Source organism: Heloderma suspectum, chromosome 4 (genome assembly GCF_057233095.1).
Source record: "Heloderma suspectum isolate Gila_16-S chromosome 4, 16-S_ref, whole genome shotgun sequence".
Lineage (NCBI taxonomy): Eukaryota > Metazoa > Chordata > Lepidosauria > Squamata > Helodermatidae > Heloderma > Heloderma suspectum.
The window spans coordinates 43,138,532-43,147,725 of NC_139461.1; the positions used below are offsets into that span (position 1 = coordinate 43,138,532).

At 42.8% G+C, this 9,194-nt stretch overlaps 1 protein-coding gene across 1 annotated transcript in view; it reads right to left on the bottom strand.

Moving 5' to 3' along the window:
* PLEKHF2 (pleckstrin homology and FYVE domain containing 2) overlaps positions 1-9,194 on the bottom strand; it is a 52,651-nt gene that overhangs the window by 33,606 nt on the left and 9,851 nt on the right. The window lies entirely within an intron of this gene.

The window sequence follows — 9,194 nt, forward strand, 5'->3', positions numbered from 1 at the left end:
TCCCACTGTTTTGGCCTGCAACTCCCATCAGCCTAGCCAGTACAACAATTGGTGAGGGCTGACGGGTGTTGTAGGTGAAAACATCTGGAGGGGCACAAGTGGCCTACCCCTGCTCTAGAGTGAAAAAGAAAATACCTAGCTGCTACCTATGTCTTTATAGTAACATGTCTGCTTTGGCCCCAAATACCCATTGCTGAGGAGCAACAGGAGAGAGGTAATGCTTTCATGTCCTGCTTGTTACTAAAGGCATCTGCTTCACTATTGTGGGAAACAGGATGCTGGACTATGTTCTTACAAGTCAGCCAATGCTAGCTTGCTACAAATACAATGGTGGCATATGTGTACTGTAAAAATGGTAGGTCAAACTACAGCCTAAACTCACTTGACAAGCCCGTCCCGACTGTTGAGCAATACGACAATGGAACCAATTACCTAGGGAGGTGGTACAGACCAACATGGCTTGAGTATGGGTCGTCATTGAATCACGGGTTACTGTGTTGTGTGCACCACAAACAACCCATGAAGAGAACCCATGGTTTGTTGCTTGGTTGTGAACTGTGGGTTGTTCATGGTTAACAAACCATGGTTTGTTAGTACGGCTAGGTTCACACAACCCAACAACCCATGATTCAACAACAATCCATGGTTCAGTGACAACCCATATTCAACCTGTACTCTGGCTTGTCCTGTTGTGTGAACCAGGTCATACAGTCCCTGTATGCATAGGGACTTCCCCACTCTCTTCTGTGGGTAAGGACTTGCTCCATTAGATTGTTTCCCTTCAAGAGGACTTTGGATTGTGCCCAGAGTCTAGTGTACTTAAATTTACTATCCCTGCCAGCAATCGTGTTTGCAAGCACAACCAACTTATTTGCTGGAACAAAAAATGTGCTCAAGAAATGCACTCAGGAAGTCATACTAATTAACCCAATCAACTATCTATATCCCATTTCCAAACTCAGCTTGTGTTAGTACCATTGTCAGTTTAACTGCCATGTCCTTGCATTGAAGTGGAACATATCCCCAAGAAGGCTGCAGCTACTGTACCTTCCTGCCCCATTCCTCTACCAGTCCTCAGTGCCACCCTCCTCCCACACTCCACAAGACAAAATTTGAGTCTTACAGGCCACAGCAGGGAGAGGAAAGAATGGGTGACAGCAGCTGCAGCCTTGGTCAGTTTCTCAGAGTATTGAAAGATACAAGTACTACACCATCTCTAGCTCAGGATCTAACCATTCTAGTTGTGCAGATACCTCAAATTTAGCTTCAGAAACTTAGACGTTGTTTTTGTAATTTGTCTAAACAGTTTGCCAAAACAAAAGTTATGGACAGTTATCATCAGTCTGCAGGCGCTCTACTTGTTGGCTGATCTACTGCGATTATTAGGATGTTCATGAATGCTTATGGCAGGGGTGGGAAACCTTTCTTTTATTGAGGGCCGCATCCCTTGAGGGTGATCCATTGGAAGCCATGTGCTGGTGGTGGCCCCCCCCCCATTCATCCCTGCCCAGCAGGCTGCTGCAGGAGGCATAAATGGCACTCACCAGAGGTTCTGAACTGATCCCTTGCAGAAGTCTTATGAAATTAAGCAAACTGGCTTATGGGCACGTGTAACAGACAGGCACATACTTCCACCTTTTCTCTCTGAACAGAACTGGCTGGGAGAATCTGTGTGGCCACATTCAGACAATCACAGCAGGGGAAGAAGCCATCATGGCTGCTCCCCCCATCCCACGCACAACCACTATTTGCATTATTCCCTGTGCTGCAGTGTGGGTTGGCATGTCATCTGAACCCGGCAACCACAGTGCATTGGGGGAACATTGTACCCACCCTATAAGCTCTACTGCACATCATGGGTTGTAGGGTGGGTACAATGCTGCACGCTGTATTCAGTCACCATGCCAGCCTGCGCTGCAGCATGGCGAATAATGCAAATGGCAGTCATGTATGCGGCATGCACAGGGGTGCGGAGAGAAGCTGCGATGGCTTCTTTCCCCGCTGTGATCATCCAAATTCAGACTGTATCTTACTTATACGTGTAAGAAACTTCTTGAAGGGACAGGAGGGGTGCGCATCTGGCCCTTCCATTACAACAAGGTATCAGTTTAAAGTAGGGGTAGGCAACGTACTGCGTTTGGGCACCAGTGCACTGCAGGACACCTTTCTTGGTGGCCACCAAGGTGACCTACCCCTCCCACTTATTTTTTTAAATTAACACATTTTCTTAGCAGCAGCTGAGATTGCTGGGCCCAGTGCTCTTCAACATTTTTATTAATGACTTGGAGGAGGAGGTGCAGGGAATGCTGATCAAATTTGCAGATGACACAAAATTGGGCGGGATAGCTAATACTTTGGAAGACAGAAACAAAATTCAAAGTGATCTGGATAGACTGGAGTGCTGGGCAGAAAACAACAGAATGACATTTAATAGGGATAAATGCCAAGTTCTGCACCTAGGAAAAAGAAACCAAAGGCACAGTTACAAGATGAGGGATATGTGGCTCAACAACACTACAAGCTAGAAAGATCTTGGAATTGTTGTTGATCACAAGCTGAATATGAGCCAACAATGTGATGTGGCTGCAAAAAAGGCTAATGCTATTTTGGGCTGCATTAATAGAAGCATAGCTTCCAAATCCCGGGAAGTACTAGTTTCCCTCTACTCAGCACTGGTTAGGCCTCATCTGGAGTACTGTGTCCAGTTCTGGGCACCACACTTGAAGAAGGATGCAGACAAACTGGAGAGGGTTCAGAGGAGGGCAACCAAGATGATGATCAGGGGACTGGAAACAAAGCCCTATGAAGAGAGACTGAAAGAACTGGGCAAGTTTAGCCTTGAGAAGAGAAGACTGAGGGGAGATATGATAGCAGTCTTCAAGTACTTGAAAGGTTGTCACAGAGAAGAAGGCCAGGATCTCTTCTTGATCATGCCAGAGTGCAGGACATGGAATAACAGGCTCAAGTTACAGGAAGCCAGATTCTGGCTGAACATCAGGAAAAACGTCCCGACTGTTGAGCAATACGACAATGGAACCAATTACCTAGGGAGGTGGTGGGCTTTCCCACACTGGAGGCATTCAAGACGAGGCTGGACAGCCATCTGTCAGGGATGCTCTGACTTGGATTCCTGCATTGAGCAGGGGTTGGACTCGATGGCCTTGTAGGCCCCTTCCAACCCTACTATTCTATGTTTCTATTCTATGATTCTACGCTGTGAGATATGTTTCTGTTGGTGCTGAAAATGGTGGGTTCAAAGAACTTGTTTAGTGTATTGGGTCTCAGACCTCACCTCTGCCTTATGAGTATTCTTTTTGAGAATTTTATGAGTCTTTTTGGCAGGTTATTTGTCCTTTGCCACGCCAACCATGGCAGCCATTTTGTGTCATGCCCAGAACAGTTTCTCAAATTGCCATATGTGCCCACAGCTCAAAAAGGTTGCTTACCCCTGGTTTAAATGGCCTGTGGACAGAAAGAAGTTACTACTGCGAAGAGTGCGGAGGACTACTGAATATCAATGCCTTCTGCTTAGAGTTATTTGCATCATATTCTGGCACTATTACCAGGAAAATAGAACACAATTCTCTCAGGAAAAATACTTTCAGCAGGCACACATATGCTGCTTGTAAGGAGTGAAGCAAGCTGAACAGGTTTGAATTTAGAACACACCAATTAGAATCAGTCTCTTTGAATTTTCTCTAACTTCCTCACATCCAGCTCTGTTGGCATTTGTCTACAAGCTGCATCAACTACAAAATGCCTACGTGGAAGGTCCTTCCACATAGGAACTGATGGGCAACCCATGTGGTATTAGATATAATGATTACACATGTTCAAATGCAAGCACACACATGTGATTGTCATATGACAATGTATAAGCAGGATGTTCTCCATTTCTTCTATGGAAGTACTTCCCTTACACTGCAGCTCTAGATTGCTTCAAATGTTCTTCATGACAGATTAATTCCTCACACGCCCTTATCTCATTCCTTTTGTCAGGGATGGGAACGTGTGGCCCTCCAGATGTTAGCTGCAGTCCAACATCATCATCTCTCACCAATGGCTATGCTGGCTAGGGCTGATGGGAGTTGCAGTCCACTAAGGGAAAGGGTCAAGAAAGCTCCTCCCTCTGGCCCATAACAGCTCATTGGGTAGCCTTTGGCCAATCACTAGAGGTTCACACAATCCCCCATGCGTCAAAAAGAATGCATGATTGGGAGGGGGGGGTGAGTCAGGACCACATAGGCTAAGCTTCTTCCCCGCAGCCACACACCTTGCTGACACTCACAGAGAAAATGCTTTGCCTCTTTCTGCATGTTCAGACAGTGTGGAAAACAGCTTTCTTCATGTACTGATATACATGTGTGGTGCTCCCACACATGAGGTGAGACTCTGATAGGGTCCCTCCTACCATGGAGCTCTACACGTGCATATTTCTACCATGAGTGACAGGGCCTGGGGGCATGGCCCCCATGAACAGGAGGGATAGGGATAGAATGCGCCCTCTCCCACATTATTTCAACAGGAGGGTTGTTCAAGTGAACCATCTCTCAGCCAAATTTGCCTCATAAAGTTCATGTGGAGTCAACCTTATATACACTTCCCTGAGCTCTGGATGCAAATGGGATGAAGTAACTAATATTAAGAGGGTTTGTGCTATCCTAGAGAGAGATGTTAGGCAATTCAACAAATTCAGAAACAAATTTTTCTTCTGATGCATGCATCAAAAGCAGCCAAAAAGCTCCTTGTGCATTCTGTTAAATTGCGCAGAGGGACAAAAGGTAAAGCATATGTATGAAAACATTCATCTAGGCTTGCGCACAAAGAATATCTGATAACAAAATACCTTGAATTATGTTTCCAGGGAAGCAGCCAGACTTTTAAATTGAAGAGTAGAGCTCTTTCAAAAGGATGAATTTTCTTGATTGGTTCTGCCAAGTAGCATTTGAGATCTTTTAGGCATTACAAAATGAGCAATTACGTCTTAATTACTCCCTACCCCTGCCCTCCTGCATTCCTTGCATGCTTATTGAAGTGCACCATTCTCACTTGAATGAATGTTGATGCCTCAGCATATTATTATACTCTACATGAAATATGCAAAGAATACAGTGCTCAATTGCATGTATTGCAATGTAGAACAGAAGCTCCACAAATAAATAAATAAATAAATAAATAAATAAATAAATAAATAAATAAATATAGTGTTTGTGGTACAGCATTTGGAACTGAATGTGCTGACTTCATGATGTAATGTAAGCATATTAATTTTATACAAGTGTGTGTGTGTGTGTGTGTGTGTGTACACACATACTATTTGGTGAGCGGCCACCATCTAGCTCTCAGTCTTGGCCCCTCCCTTCCCCAACTGCCACCAGAAGGGCATCTGAGGAAACATCTTGACTTGAAGTGATGGAAGAAGAAACAGATTTGTCTTGAACTCATAAGAGAAACTGCAGAAGAAGGAAAGAGGAACAGACCAGCAAAGAACAGGCCAGTCCAAATGGACAACAGATGCTGTGCAAATCTGAGTTCAATATATTCCTATCCATCTGAGCAACTGAATCACCATCGTATTTTTTTTTTCTCCTTCCTCCCTCCCAATTTCTTTCCTGTGTCTTTTTAAATTGTGAGCCTGAAGGTAGGGCCTGTCTGGTTATTGATTCTTGTAATCCGCTCTTGAGTGTGTTTTGACTGAGTGGGATATAAATGCACTGAATGATAGATTCTCCTTGTTCTATAAGATTAACACTATGCTTACATTACATCAGTCAGCACATCTAGTTCCAAATACTGTACCACAAACACGCCTATGATGTGCCAAACATTACACAAATAAGTCACATTTAAACAAAAGTTCATAGTGAATTATGGAGACATGTCCATTTTGTTTAAATCTGCACATTCCAGCACCTCGGCCTTTTGCTGATTGGAAGGACTTGCTCATCCCTTTGTTTAGAAGCAGTTGTTGGTTCAAATGCTTTGAATCTGGGGGCCTGCTAAATGCTCCTGCTCTACATATCCAAAACTTTTCCATCCAAAATGCTGTAAGGGAACCTACATAACCTGGAGAAGAGGAAATATAGCTGTCCCAAACAGCAGGGTTTTCTTCTTCTTCTTCCTCCTAAATTACACATAGGTGGAATAAAAATCCACTAAATACGCAAGCTTGCCTGTTGGGAAAACCTCTCTATATTGTAAATAAAAGCAATAATAAATAAGTTATTTTAGCATTTTACTTTTTTATGGTTTTAAATTCTACTGTAAACTACTTGGAGAACCTTGATTATTTGGAGGTATATAACTACTGTAAGTACATAAGAGTGCAATCCTACAAGTGTCTATTCAGAAGCAAGGCCCAATGAGTTCAATGGAGCTTACTCTGAGGTACCTGCATTTAAGATTGCAGCCTAAATAAACTAGGTGTATAGATCAGCTCTAAGACAGGAATGACAATATATAGAATAGCCCTGAGACAGCAAAAGCTCAACTAAAAATATCACAGTAGTTAAGCTGTTTGGAGTACACCACTGTGGCCAGAACCCAATAATAACTGTACATCTAGGCGCAAAAGGTCTTTGGAATTCTATCTCCAGAACAAGACCTGACCAGGCTGCATCCCAACCCACTTTTCAAAGTGAGGGGAGCCTCAAAAGCAGTTTGAACACCAGAAAAATCAAATTTGATGTTAATAAACCCTTGGATTCACCTAAGTGGCTCTCAAACTTCTACACACCAGTATATAGATAATATTGTGCTGAAGCTAATCCAATATTTTACTTTCAAAATACATGTCATGATATAAAATATTGCCAATTGAGAAAACACACAGACACACATTTGCATATGTGCTACTAGAAAAGAGAGACATGGCAGGATTGCCACAGGAAATGAAGATGGAGTGGGCAGAGAGACTCTTTTGAACAGAAGGGGAAATTATGCTCATCTGTTTGATGAGTTCATGAATGAACTAAGAAGAAATAGCCTCACTTGTCACAATGCTACCTACATGCAATTGCTGAGAGGTCTACATACCACTCTGGGAAGGGGGCAAGACATTACTGGGGATGGAGTAAGGCCATTTCCACCCTCATAGGTGGAGGGAAAGGCCGTAGCTCAGTGGTACAGCACACACTTTGCATGGAGAAGTTCAACCTGTAGCATCTCCAGATACGGCACAAATAACTCCTGCCTGAAACCCTGGGGACCTCCTGCCTTCAGTGTGAACAGTACTGGGCTAGATGAGGGATGGGCATCTTCTGCCCCGCCAGATGTTTTAGCCTACAAGTCCCATCACCCCTAGCCAGCATAGCCAATGGTGAGGGATCATGGGAGTTGTAGGCAAAAACATCTGGAGAGCCACAAGTTGCCCACCCCTGGGCTAGATGGCCCAATGGTCTGATGCAGTATAAGGCAGCTTCCTATGCTGTATTAAGACTGCTGAAGCATTTCCAGCATGATTGAGTCAAACAGCCCATAGGCAATCTGCATTTTGGCACGTTGCCTTATTACTCTCTATGACAATACAGTCTCACATAATTACAGACTGTTGTAACTCTTTGCGCTCACATCCTGCTTACTAACTCATTTCAGAGCGTGTGCTCTCTCTGCTAGGCTTTACCACACCACCTTTGCTTTCTTACATCACAACATATACATACATACATTTTCCTTTTTTTTTTTTCCTTTTGCACCTATAGATATTGCACTTACAAGAATCCCCCAAGCATTATATAGCATCAGCACATCTTCCTCCACTTCTTTCTTATCTAGCTCAGTATGGTATATACAGATTGGCAGCGGCTCTCTGGTAGGGGATATGTCAGCAATTTCTTTGGCAAATGCGAATTTACCAAACTCACACTTCCCGAACCAGAACACAAGTTAGATGTCAAAATCTGTAACCTTCCCAAACTGTGCAATGAAGTTCATTTAAAAAAACCCACCAAATTGATTCCCTGCTAACACAGTTTAGAGAAAAATCAAATCTAATGAAAGGTTTAATTGAAATAAAGGTGTACAGAGACTTTTAAATGTTATTTTGTTAATTATAACAGCTGGAGACTTCCTTTCTGAGCAGTAACTAAACTTTGACTGGGTTGCTTTTAACTGTAGGCGTCTCTTAATCCCTTCATTATTTGTTTACAAGCCGTATGTTACTGGGATACCATTGTACTTTGGCTTGCATCTGTGTTTATAAAGGTGTGCAGAGACTTTTGTGTTCATATTTCATTTTGCTCTAATTTGCAAATAATTATGTTTAATTATACTTGACCTTTTTAATATTAAAAATACAACTTTATAGTACATTGTTATAAAATATAGCCTTATTCTTAAAAGCTTTATGGACATAAATAAATTCCCAACTTTGAATTATAGTGAAAGCTGTTGCTACTCATGGAATCTGTATGGAATCTCCACTGAAGTATGTTTCATGAGAATTGGTCAACATGAAGACAGTCAAAAAGGGATGACCAAATAACTCCTGACTTTGAATTATATATAAGATATGCACAAAGATGCATACACTTGAAGTAGTGCATACAAAAATGCATATAATTTTTAAATTGTGCACAATACCTAAGAATTTTCGTGCAGACTAAAAAAATCACAATCCATTGCAGAAATGGGATGGAATGAATTTAGAAGTGGAAAAATGAGGTTCTGAGCAAAGTCAAGATTGACAGATTCACCCATCCCTACTCTCCAGGGCTTCAGGCTGGGGTCTCTCCCAGCCTTACTTGGGACTGAAACTTTTGCATGCAAAGCATCTTCACCACTGAGTTACAGCCTTTGTAGACCCCAAGTCCCCTATCTTATCAAGAGGAATTAGTGGTTGTGTTGGTCCCAGAGTCAAGTGATGAGATCATTCTCTTGCATAAACTAGCATTTATAGTGTTGGAAGCAAGCTCTTGAGTTACACTGAAACCAGAACTTCAGGCATTAGTTTGATGGAACCAACTTCTTTGTCTTTAACTTGCCCAGACTGATGTTAACCCAGTAAAGCCAAGTGTCCTTCAAAAGTAAATTATTAAGAAAGTCTAAAACAGGAACTGGATTAACTAGATTAAGGGCGTAGTCCTATGGATTGTGTCCTTGATGATCGGATGCCTCCGAACTCAGAGGCTTCCAATCATCGAATGCAGGGCAGGAGGTGCAGCAGAGGCAATTTTCGCCTCCCTGTCCTCCTGCCC